The sequence below is a fragment of the Arvicola amphibius genome, chromosome 5, assembly GCF_903992535.2.
Source record: "Arvicola amphibius chromosome 5, mArvAmp1.2, whole genome shotgun sequence".
Lineage (NCBI taxonomy): Eukaryota > Metazoa > Chordata > Mammalia > Rodentia > Cricetidae > Arvicola > Arvicola amphibius.
In genome coordinates this window covers 134,750,649-134,762,937 of record NC_052051.1, presented here as the reverse complement: position 1 = coordinate 134,762,937, position 12,289 = coordinate 134,750,649, and the positions used below count along the sequence as shown (strand labels likewise).

Below are 12,289 nucleotides of genomic sequence, written 5' to 3'. Positions count from 1 at the left end.
TGTGTGTGTGTGTGTGTTTTGTTTTTACTTAGCTCTAAGGCAGTGGTAAATATACTTGATATGGTCTCTGTAGTGAGCTGGCTCATGCTTTTTGAAGGTGGTCATAAACATATTACACATTTGCATTTGCTTTTTAAAGTTTGAATCACAGGTGTTTCACAGAGGGGTAAGATAGAAAAAGGGTATCAAGGGAGTGTGCATAAAAAAACAACCCATAGAAGGAAACATAGAAGAAATGGATGGACATTGCTTAACATGATAGAAGAAGGAGTGAGATACTGGACCACCAAAGGATAGAGAGGGAGCTAGGCTAGCACAGGTATATCAGAGCGCAAACACTAAATAAGATGGCTGTGAATATGGATAAGACATCGGACCCTCTAGGACAGGAAAAGACTGCAGTCCTCCAAGAGTCCAGCTGTGCCTCTTCAAAGTGCTTGCTGTCTGCGTCATCGTCTCCCTTTGTAGTTACAGTGCATTTTACTGTGTGAGATAAATTGCTGTGTGTGTCTTTCTTGTAATTTAAGAATGCCTAAAAATACTGCATTAGTGACTTTTCTCGTCGCTGTAACAAAATACCAGACAAAAGCAACTTAAGGAAGAACCTAAGGATGCTGTCCACCGTGGCAGGGAAAGCACAGCTGCAGGAGCATGGGGCCCCTGGTCACATTGTGTTCACTGCACAGAACCAGAGAAAGATGAATGGTGGTCCTTCATTAGCTTTCTCTTGTGTTGTTTAGTCTGGAACCCCAACCTATTGCATACTCTATTGATATTCACGGTGAGTCTTCCCACTCCAGTTAAGCCTCTCTGGAGGCTTCACAGATATGCCCAGAGATACGTCTCCTGGGTGAGTCTAAACCCTTTCAACCTGACAAGACCATCACACACACCTTTCAAATCTCTGTTTGTATGATTGCCATACTTCATCAAATGTATTTCTAGACTCCTCTGCTAATTCTGCAGGACTGTCAACGAAAAGTCTTCATAACTCCTGAGATCCTGGGCATTGATCCTATATCCCTCAGATTTGTCTTTTGAAAGGATTGCTAATAAGTGAATAAACAAACCCTTTGCACTAAATTGTCATAAAGCTTGTAGTTACTTACAGATTTTGTCTGAATTTATTTATTTGTCTTAAAGTCCTCCATGATTTTTATTTTAATGGATTACTGTGGTCAGTTTGTAAATGCAATTCATGGATTACTCTGGTCAGTTTATAAATGCAACTCCTCCTATTTGAACAAAACCCTTCCTCTTGAACCTTTAATTTGTGCTATTTCCATCTCCTTCTGGTTCTCTTTGCAAATTGAAAAGGTTCTCTGTTTTCATTGCTTTGATTCTCTTTTCATCCACTCCAAACCCACTCAACTCCATGTTTTCATGTTCCCATTGCTCCGATGTGTATAAGGCTGGCAGTAACTCCCACATTGCTGACCCCAGTGGTTCATTTTCCATCCGTATCATAGTTGTCTCCATAGCAGCCCATGCCAGAGTTGACCACTGTTCTCCACTTTGACACACACTGCTCACTTGACTTTGGCAAACATGAAATTGATCTCTTTTCTCCCCTACTTGATCGGATGGCCCGATGTCTCCCTTTCTGGAAAACGCTTTGCACTTGGGGAGGTGTAGTTTTGAGGTCTCCTCTTTGGCAAAGAGAGGACAGAGTTCTAGCGTGGCAAAGATGCCATGTGAATACATTCAGTTTTCCTCAAGCAGCATGTTAGAACGAACAGTAGAATGTAAGTGCTCCGTATTCTTAAACTGTGTCCATGAGCTTGGCTGTCCTATCAGACATTTGCCACAGCTCTACCAACAAAATAGAAAAAGCCCCTTTAAGGCATGGTAAATGGGACCTCACAGTTCTCCATTCCCCTGTGTGAGTTTATCATAATTTATGGAGAGAACTGATTTTTAAATAGTTCCCATTTTTGTTATATAGTGTGGTGTTGTTATAATTGATCTCATAAAGGCAGCTTATGAATATATATAAGCATATGTGTGTGATATGAATTAATAGGCATAGTTGAGAGCTCAAAACCACATATATAACCTTTTCTACTTCCATATTTGTATATTTATCCACTTTTAAAATTCAGGGTTTTGCAGAACACTGCCACACCACAGCTAGTGTTTGTCCAGTTCTCACCGCCATTTGTTGATATGATCTAGTAGCTAAACATTTCAATTGCTTGATGTGCTTATTCCCAGCTGAGATTAAACAAGGTGACCCTTCCTTCTCCCTTCTTGTTTCAGGTCCAATGATGCAAGCAAGCATCCGGCTCACGGTTTATTTAGTGTCACAACTTCATCAGTTTTGTAGGTGAAGAAGTTTTGCTCATTAAAATGGCTTTGAAGCCTCATTCTGAAGTGCTGCGTAGTATGTTTACTACAGGAGGATGGGTAACCCTAATGGAGAAATTACTTACGTTAGATGACCCTTGCTCAGGCATGGGTGCAGTTTTTTTTTTGTTGGTGTTGAGTTCAATATTAACAAAGGAGTACTCTGTGTTAAATACACCACACACCATGTCTTGACATAGAAACATAGTTTTACAAAGGTTATGTGTGTGTTAACCAACAGATGCAAGTGTCATGCCCAAAAGCTTGCAAATATTTAGTTTTGTGCCTTTGCTAGAAGCTAGGGTTCAGCACTCACCAAAGCAGTGTTTCTGGTGCCTTCACAGACTAGTAACAACTACAAGTGAGGATCACTGTACCTGAAATTTTGGTGGGAACACTTGGTTTCTGAAGAGTCTGTGATAATTAATAAATGTAACCAATAAATACATGATGGCTACCCAATCACGCTTTCAGACACAACGAATAGCAAAGAGTTTGAAACTTTGGTATGATGGGTTAAAAATAGTACCTTCCTGTTACTGACTTATACATCTCTAATCATGCATCTTTTATCTATCTATCTCTGTCTACCTACCTCTATGTATCTATATATCTATGTATCTATCTATCTAACTATCCACCTATCTATCTATCTATCTATCTATCTATCTATCTATCTATCTATCTATCTATCATCTATCTATCTATCTATCTATCTATCTATCATCTATCTATCTATCTATCTATCTATCTATCTATCTATCTATCTATCATCTATCTATCTATCTATCATCTATCTATCTATCTATCTATCTATCTATCATCTATCTATCTATCTATCATCTATCTATCTATCATCTATCTATCTATCTATCTATCTATCTATCTATCTATCTATCTATCATCTATCTATCTATCATCTATCTATCTATCTATCTATCTATCATCTATCTATCTATCATCTATCTATCTATCTATCTATCTATCTATCTATCTATCTATCTATCTATCATCTATCTATCTATCGATCTGTGGTTTTTCTTTACCCTTTCTTTGCCATGCTGGTGCTAGTGATTGTGGTTCACAGGCTCCACAGCTGAGTAGGACTCTCATAGCTTTTCTCTCCAGCAGCAGCATATCATCTTCAGTTACTGTAAAGCTAATCTCAGAGGCTCCTATGTCATTTCCAGCTGGGCTGTTCCAAGTCCTATGTCTGAAGTGCATGGTCTGCAGCAATAGAGTCATACCTTCAAGTTCTGGGAGGCAAGGGTAACAGTGACAGCCTATATTATCTTTGGAATATCTTGGATTCCCCTTACTAACAACTTGAAAGGAGGTTTCCCACGCCTAACGCTGTTTTTTTGTTAACTAAATATAATGTTTCCCTAAGTTTATTTTCAAACACTCTTAGTAGATATTTATCTGTCCCCCCCCCACACTTTGGCACTGGCCTCCCATCTACCCAATTACAGTCTCCTCGCTTTTCCCACCTCCCCATTTATAGCACCTGCGGCTGACTATCTCCTTTCTAGTGCTCCTGCTCTGCCTCCTCCATCTATGGTCCTTTTTCGTTTTCCTGATTTCTGCAATTATTCCGGGTCATATAATATTTTATATTATAGAATATACATATTATGTATAGACCGATTGGGGGGCTATGATTCACAAATGAGAGAGAAAATGAGGGATTTGTCTTTCCGGGTCTAGGTTACTTTATTAACTCAGTGTAATATTTTCCACAACACATCCCAGATTTTGTTGTGTTGTGCTTTCATTTTGATGTTCCAAGTAAATTTTTTTCCATTTTTTTTCTTGATTTCTTCTTTGACCCACTCATAATTAAGTCTTATGTTTGTTATCTAATTTCCATGTTTGTGCACTTATTATAGATTTGTCTGTCTTAAATTTTGTTTTATTGCAGTATGCTCAAATAGGATACATAGAATTATTCATATTTTTTGAACTTGTTAAGATATGTTTTGTTGGGGCCTGGAGAGAAAGATGACTCAGTGGTTGAGAGCACTGGCTGCTCTTTTAGAGGTCCCAAGTTCAATTTCCAGCAACCACAGGCATTTATAGTGGGATCTGATGCCCTCTTCTGGCACAAAGTCGATAGAGCACTCATATGTATTAAATATATAAACACATCTAAAAATGATATGTTTTGTGTTCCAGTACATTATCTATTTTAGGGAAACTTCCACGAGCTGCTGAGTAGAATGTATATTCTTTAGTGTTTGGGTAGAATATCCTATAGCTATCTTTTTGATTGTTTGATCTATGATCTCATTTAATTCTGGAGTTTGTTAATTTTTTTGGCCCAGATGATATGTCTACTGGAACACTATTGAATTAATCTACTGTTACTGAATTGGATTTAATCTGTATTTAATGGCAATAGTACACTCTTTATGAAGTTGGGTGCACCAGAGTTTGGAGTATAAATGTTCAGGATTGTAAAGTCTTCTTGGTTAGTTATTATTTCCTTTGATTAGAATGAAGTGTCCTTTTTATTTCTTCTGATTTGTTTTAGTTTGAATTCTATTTTTCCAGGTGATAGGCTAGCACGACCTGATGACTTCATGTTCCTATTCGCCAAGCTTCCTTTCTCTAAAAGTGGCTTCCATTTTTGAAGTTACAGTGAGTTCCTTGCTGGCAACAGAGATGTGAATTTTGTTTCTTAGCACAATCACCTTATCTGTGTCTTTTGATTGGAGAGTTGGGACCATTAGTATTTAAATGTATTGATTACTGTAATTTTTTGCTGTTTGTCTTCTAATGCCTATTTTGCGTTTCAATAAATATATTTATTCTCTCTGTAGTCTTTCAGTTATACTTATTTCTTTCTTCAGTATTGCTTCTGATATTTTCTGTAGTACTTATTTGGTGGAACATGGATCTTTCCCCCCCGTTTATATCATGGAAAACTTTCCTTCTTCCCTCAATTATGACAGTTTTGCTGGGTACTAGGTTGTCATCCATAATTATTAAGAACTTGAATTGAAGTACAGTGCTATATGCTCTTCTGGCTTTTAAACCCTAGCTATAGTGGGCAGGGTCTTGGTCCTACCTCAAAGCAATGTTCTAGACTTTGGTGATTTCCCATGGAAAGCCTTACCCTTTCTGAATAGTGGATGGGGTGGGGTAAAGGGTAAGGTAGAGGGAATGGAAGGAGGGGAGGGAGTGGGAATTGGGATTGGTATATAAAATGAGAAAAGATTATTTTTATTTTTTTAAATAAATAAAAATTTTCATTGAAAAATCAGACGTTATTCTGATAAGTTTTCCTTTATATATGACTTATGATTTTTTTCTCTTGCTACTCTCACTATCCCCCTTTTTGTTCTATTTATTTAACATTTTAAATATAATTTGTGAGGCATTTCTGATCTCATCTGTTTGGTGTTCTGTGTGCTTCTTGCATCTCTTATGGGTATCTCTTTCCTTACTTTCAGTAACTTTTCTTCTATGATCTTGTTGAAGACGTAGTCTAGGCCATTGATCTGGTGACTTCTACACATATATTGATCTGGTGTACTTCTACACATATATTTGCATTTTATCTCGTATGGCATCCCACAGTTCTTGCATGTTTTTTTTATGTATTTAGTTTTTTTCATGTTCTTTGCTTGTGTGGTCCTCATGTTCCATCTTCTATTTTTTAAATTTAAATTGTGAAACTTATCTCTGAATCATTTAATGAGTTATGGTGTTTTAAAATTCCTTTTTATTTTTAGCTTGAGTTTTTTTCAATATTTCTAATTTATTACTGAATTCAGTTTTTAAATGATTTAATTCAGCCATATATTTCTATATTATTCGACATAACTCAGACACTTATTATTTGTCTCTTTAAGTTAGTTGTTTTTTTTCAAATTTTCCTTAAACTTGAATTTTTTGATAAAGTTTAGATTGTTAGTTTAAATTCTGATTTCTAGAGTTAAACTAGGTAATTCTTATGAGATAACATTTGTATAGGACTACTGGGTCTGGAGAGGAAGTATTGTTTTGATGTTTTATAATGTTTGTGCTTTTGTATTACGACCTAGCATGTAGAGTTCTTTCCTTGGTTGTGTATCTAATTTGAGATTGTAACCTGCCTGAGGATACGCTAGTGTAGGAGCCAGGTGACCAAAACTGTGCCTGTGAGAATGAGAATAGCACGAGATTTTATGGATACACTGGACAAATCTGGTTACTCCATCTGCATACGCTGAAGTATGTCTGGGAGTGTGTAGATGGTGGTACAGGCAGGGTGGTCTCGGAGGGAATGACCACATGTGATGGTTTGAATGAGAATGGTACCAATAGGCTCATATGCTTGAATACTTGGTCGCCAGTTGGTGGAACTGTTTGGGAAGGATTAAGAGGTGTGGCCTTGTTGGAGGAGATATGTCACCGAGGTGGGCTTTGAGCTTTCAAAAGTCCACAGCATTCCCAGTTAGCTATCTCTCTCTGCCTTGTGTTTGTAGCTCAGTTGTGAGCTCTCAGCTACTGCTCCAGCAATGTGTCTGCCTTCCTGCTGTCATGCTTCTCTCCATGATGGTCATGGATTCTAATTCTCCAGAACTGTGAGTCCCCAGATTAAATATTTTCTTTTATAAGTTGCCTTAGTTATGGTGTTTTGTCATGACAAAAGAAAAGTAACCAAGATGCCAAGAAAAGTCAGCGCAGAAACTGTGCAACTGGGCCAGGCTTGGGAATGTGGGGATGGTGCTGGTAGGTTCTATGGAGCTGAATAGGTAAATCTTGTGTGAAACCTATGGATCCGGAAGTAAGTCTGGGAGTGTGGAGATGGCACTAGCAGGCTTGGTTCTGGGTGACTCTCCAGGGAAGGCTAATGCAGGAACTGTGTGACTGGGGGTAGGACTGGGAGTAGGGTGATGACAGTCTACTACTAAAACTCAGTGTTTGCACAGTAAAGCCTATTACTATTTCCTATTTCCCTCTGTCATTGGGCTTTGCTTGAGAAAGACCTTCCTCAAATGCTAAAGTAAATTTAGTAGAATACTCCATGGATTCTTCTAAAATTTCATTTTTTCTCCTCCCCTCTCTTTCCTTTGTGATTTTTCAAGACAGCATTTCCCTGTAGCTTTGGAGCCTGTCCTGAAAGTACCTCTTGTAGACCAGGTTGACCTCAAACTCACAGAGATGCACCTGCCTCTGCCTCCTGAGTGCTAGTATTAAAGGTGTGTGTCACCACCACCTGGCTTAAATTTTGTTTCTTAGTATTTAAACATTTGACTTACTCAGAAATTGTTGAGTTTTTTCTCCCAAAACCTAGTTGTTTAAAATAACAATATAAAAATCTAATGTTTATTCATTAGATTAAGCCATTCTATAATGTGTACACATTTCAAAACAGGGTGTGTACGTGTACATATATATACATATATATATATATATACATATATACATATTTATACACACACACACACACACACATATATATATTTAAGAAAGAAAAGAAACCATTTTTAATGCTTTGAAGTCTTGAAATGCCATCCCATGAATAGTTCACCCCTGGTATTTCTGTTCAGCATTTCCAATCTGAGAAGGAATACCTGCGAATACCTGCTTAGAAAAGACAGTATCAAGGAGAAATAGATCAAAATGTTTATATCACATGAATTGCAGTCAAGCTTGTCCTGGGGGCCACAGATCTATCATCTCAACCACTCAGAATATTGAGGTGGGCGTGTCTCAAGCTTACAGCCATCCTGGAAAACCCAGTGAGGAAAAATAAAATCAGAAGGTCTGGACATGTTTGCATCAATGGCACAGGACTTGCCTAGATATTTAAGATCTTAGATTCAACACCAAAAACCCCAACCAAAAATAAGTAAAGGACAAAATAAAGTAAAATAAAGTGGAGTGGAAATAATGGAACTAAACGGACTGGTCTCCTTTGTTTTCCAAACGTTTTAGTGTGCTATTGCTGTCACAGATTCTGAAACCAATGGAAAATTTTGAACAGATGGTGATCCATTCACTTCTTAGCTTTTATAGTTGAAAAGAAAACCAGCAACGTCTTAAATTTATTGGTGTGGATTTTGTAAGTTCCAGGCATGTTGTCACTTCTATCAGGTCAGCAGGTAGAGAAATGATTCAACATGACACTCTCTTTGGGATGTTCAGGGTGACTGACAGAAATGGATTCACTTTCCCAGTTAAATCTCACACCGTTTGGAAAGGCTTAGTTAATTCTTCAAAAAAATCCTATGTTAGCCTACAAGGCAAATAATAACCCACTAAATATAACAAACCACACACATCCCTATAATTCTACAAATTAATGGTTGTATACATAGCGAACCCCTACCATGGTCAAGAAACCCGAATTAGTCATTTCTGCAAGCCTTTCTAAAACCAAGTACTCAAGGAAGTGCCACAGATTAGAGATGGTAGGCACTAATAGTACTTATCTTGCTGACAACCCTCCAATTTTGGAAATAATTGGGTCCTTATTATTCAGTTTTCTGTGTGGCATTAGAGGCTCACAGTTCCTTAAATTGCAATGTGACACTATTCTTGAAGGACCTTCAACAGTTGCCCTCCCCACTCCTCAAATCTCAGCACCAAACCACAAAGAAACTCTAAGAGCAGTGAAGTCAGGGTTTTACTGAGTTGTTGGCTTCCTTAGGATTGAGGTTGGGTAATATTCTAACTCTCTCTCTCTCTCTCTCTCTCTCTCTCTCTCTCTCTCTCTCTCTCTCTCTCCTGAGTAGCTATGGTTTTTGAGGCAACTCAAAGTCTCCAAATGCTTAGTGATCTCTCTTTTTACCAGTAAATACAGCAGAACCAAGAGCAGAACACCAACTTCAGTGGCCTCTTGAGATGGGTTAGCTAGTGCTTGAGTCATTGACCAGATTTATTTTCACACACCAAACAACCCCTATTTTAGAAATGTGAATTCATACAGTCGATCTTGGTGACTTTTAAAACTGGTTTTCCCGGGGCTGGAAATTTGGCTTGTGGTTAAGGGTACTGTCTGCCCATCCACAGGAACAGAGTTCAGTTCCCTGCACCCACACTCCAGCTCCAGGGGCTCTGGTGCCCTCTTCAGGTCTCTGAGGACACTGTACTCATGTGCATGCCTCTTGTCCCACATATACATATGCTTAAAAATAATATAAATATATATTAATAAGTTATTTATTTACTTGCATGTGTCTGTGAGTGTACGCTCATGTGTCAATGCCATGGAGGGTGCCAGATGTCATCCTTTATAGTTTTGACCTATTCTTTTGAGGTGGCTTCTCTACCTGAGCATAGGGCTTGTGTATTCTAAACCAGGTTGGCGATCAGCAGATCTCAGGAATCCTCCTGTCTCTGCCTCGCTTGGAGCTGAGGTTAGAGATGTGAGTAGGATGACTGGCTTGTTAAATGGATATTGTTACACCAAGCCCTGTCTTCTTTGCAGCAGGGACTTTATAGGTTGCTGTTCATATCAGGGTTGATAGTGCCAACCCTAAAGACACTAGCAGTTTTCAGTTGAAGATCTGATTACTACTTGTAATTTCATTATCGCGGCATGTTCAATTAACGTGACTATCATAAATACTAAGAGAAATGGGCTTATTGAGTTTTCATCCCATGAAATTCATTCTGGTCTCCTACAGGGAGGGCATTCACGGAATGTGTTTAATGATCAAAGGACTAGCTTTCAAATTCTCTAAACTTCGGATGGGGAATGTCATGCTTTGTGCAAATTTTTCTAAATCCCTTCTGTCAAACTGAACCTTCTAATTTTTTGTGTGTTGATTTTTTGTTGTTGTTGGTGTTGTTTGGCAAAGTACAATTTGATGCAGTTGAAGTCTGTGTGCCCTGTACTTAAAAGCTACACAGAATGTTTCAGCTATATGCTATTGTGCAGCACACTGCTCCAATATATGGCAGCTCCAAACAACAACTTTCTATCTCACAGTTCCACGGGAGGATTGTCTTTGGTAATCTTTTTTATAGTTGTAAGCAGATGGTGAGTAGGCTGGCATCATGAGAAGTTCAACCGAGATGCACATTTGAATGATGACTTTTTTCCCTCATGAAGTGGGTTCTTACTGGCGTGGCTGGAACTGTTGATCATTGGCCAGGCAAACCTCTCGTTATACCTATCTGTGAAATTAGAAGACATAGCTCAATCAATTTCAGGACATCTCTTTTTGTCAAGCCCCTCCTAGTTTTGTTTTGTTTACTAAAAACCAACATTTCTTGGATTCTGGGAAAATTTTAGGCACTCTGAAGATAAATATCCTACAGATGTCAAAACAGTGCAAACCCACAGTTTTGGCATAATGCTTTCCAGTTTATGTTTTTGCTTGTAAGAAATGAACAAAAGAAATCTTATGTGCTGCAGATGAATACTGTTTAAGAGTCCCACTCCCAAACTTCATGTTCTAAGCTTTCCTTTGGTACTGTTGTAGCCGTTTTGAGCTTAAATTTTATGTTAACCTTTTGTTCCATTTATTTCTTGTTTTTGTTTGTTTGTTCATATGAATTTCATATGACATCCTTTACCTATCTCTTTGCGCTTTGAGGCACATTTGATCTGTCCTCCCAGTATTAGCCTGTTTCATACTGCATTTTTTTTCTTCATCAAACAGACACTTGTTACCCAGGGAAACTGTACAGATTATATATTATAATATGGTGTGGCTAATTTTGAATGTTCTAGACAAAAGCATTTTGTGTGAACCGTACTTGATGGCTCACCGTGGGCTAATCATGACACCTTTTCTATCGTTTATTTTGATATGATATCTAATACACCCAACTTCAGCACCTGAAGTTTTTAAAGCCCTCATTAAGAGAAAAGTAAAACGACATCTGCATTTCCAAGCGTTGCCAGGTGGGGGAGCCCACGTGATAAGAAACGGTTGTGAAAAACCTTAAAAATATCTGAAGAACCTATTCCTAAATCAGACACTAATGGTTATTCTTCCAAGATTGGAGAACTTGGTTTAAAAAAAAAATTGAAAGTTAAAACAAATTTAAGAACATAGCCTGCATTGTGCCAAAGACTTGCTGGTTTTTCTGTCCCATGGCCAACATTTTATTCGCCATCATGTCATTGAATTGTTACGGTGAGATAGCAATATTTTGTTTTGGTTTTTAGAGACAAGGACTCGCTGTAGAGCTCTGGCTGGTCTGGCACTCACTATGTAGACCAGGCTGGTCTTGAACTCACAGAGACCTACTTGATGGTGACTGCAAGTGCTGGGATTAAAGTCGTGTAACCATCACACCTCGCTTCTGAAACTGGAATGGTTTAAAAGACTCTTACTGGTACGGCATTCATAGAAAACCAGCATTTTAAAAATTTAATTGAAATTAGATTTTTTTTTCTCACATAACATAACTTGACTACAGTTTCCCTTTACTTCACACCTCTCAGTTCCTTCCTACCCTTCCTCCCATCAGATCCACTCCCTTTATGATTCTTTTTTTTTTTTTTTTTTTTTTTTTTGATTTTCAAGACAGGGTTTCTCTGTAGTTTTTGGTACCTGTCCTGGAGCTAGCTCTTGTAGACCAGGCTGGCCTTGAATCACAGAGATCTGCCTGCCTCTGCCTCCCGAGTGCTGGGATTAAAGGCATGCACCACCACCACCCGGCTCCCTTTATGACTCTTATTAGAAAACAAACAAGCTTCTAAGGGGTGATAATAAAATAACAAAATAAATTAAAACAAAACAAAGCCAAACACATCAGAGTAGGACAAAGCAGAAAAAGAAAGTGGCCAAAGACAGTCACAAGAAACATGATGCTGAGACCCACTTGTTCGCACACTTAGGAATTTAGGAATATCATAAAAATACTAAACTGGAAGCAGTAATATATATATAGAAAAACACACACAAAGGACCTGTCTGGTAAAACGATAGACAAAAATATGTAAATAAAATAAAAACAAAAAGTAAGCTTAACAAAACCCTTGACATGACAT

General features: G+C 38.1%; 1 long non-coding RNA gene across 2 annotated transcripts in view; it reads left to right on the top strand.

Annotated features, from left to right (window-relative positions):
- Positions 1-12,289, top strand: part of LOC119815076 — a 29,150-nt gene that overhangs the window by 13,518 nt on the left and 3,343 nt on the right. The window contains exons 2-3 of one of the 2 annotated variants that reach the window (XR_005285499.1): positions 2,260-2,322; positions 11,462-11,631. This is a non-coding gene — a long non-coding RNA (uncharacterized LOC119815076). Of the gene's footprint in view, positions 1-2,259; positions 2,327-11,461; positions 11,632-12,289 lie in introns of both variants that reach the window. The other variant, XR_005285498.1, reaches the window with a different exon arrangement.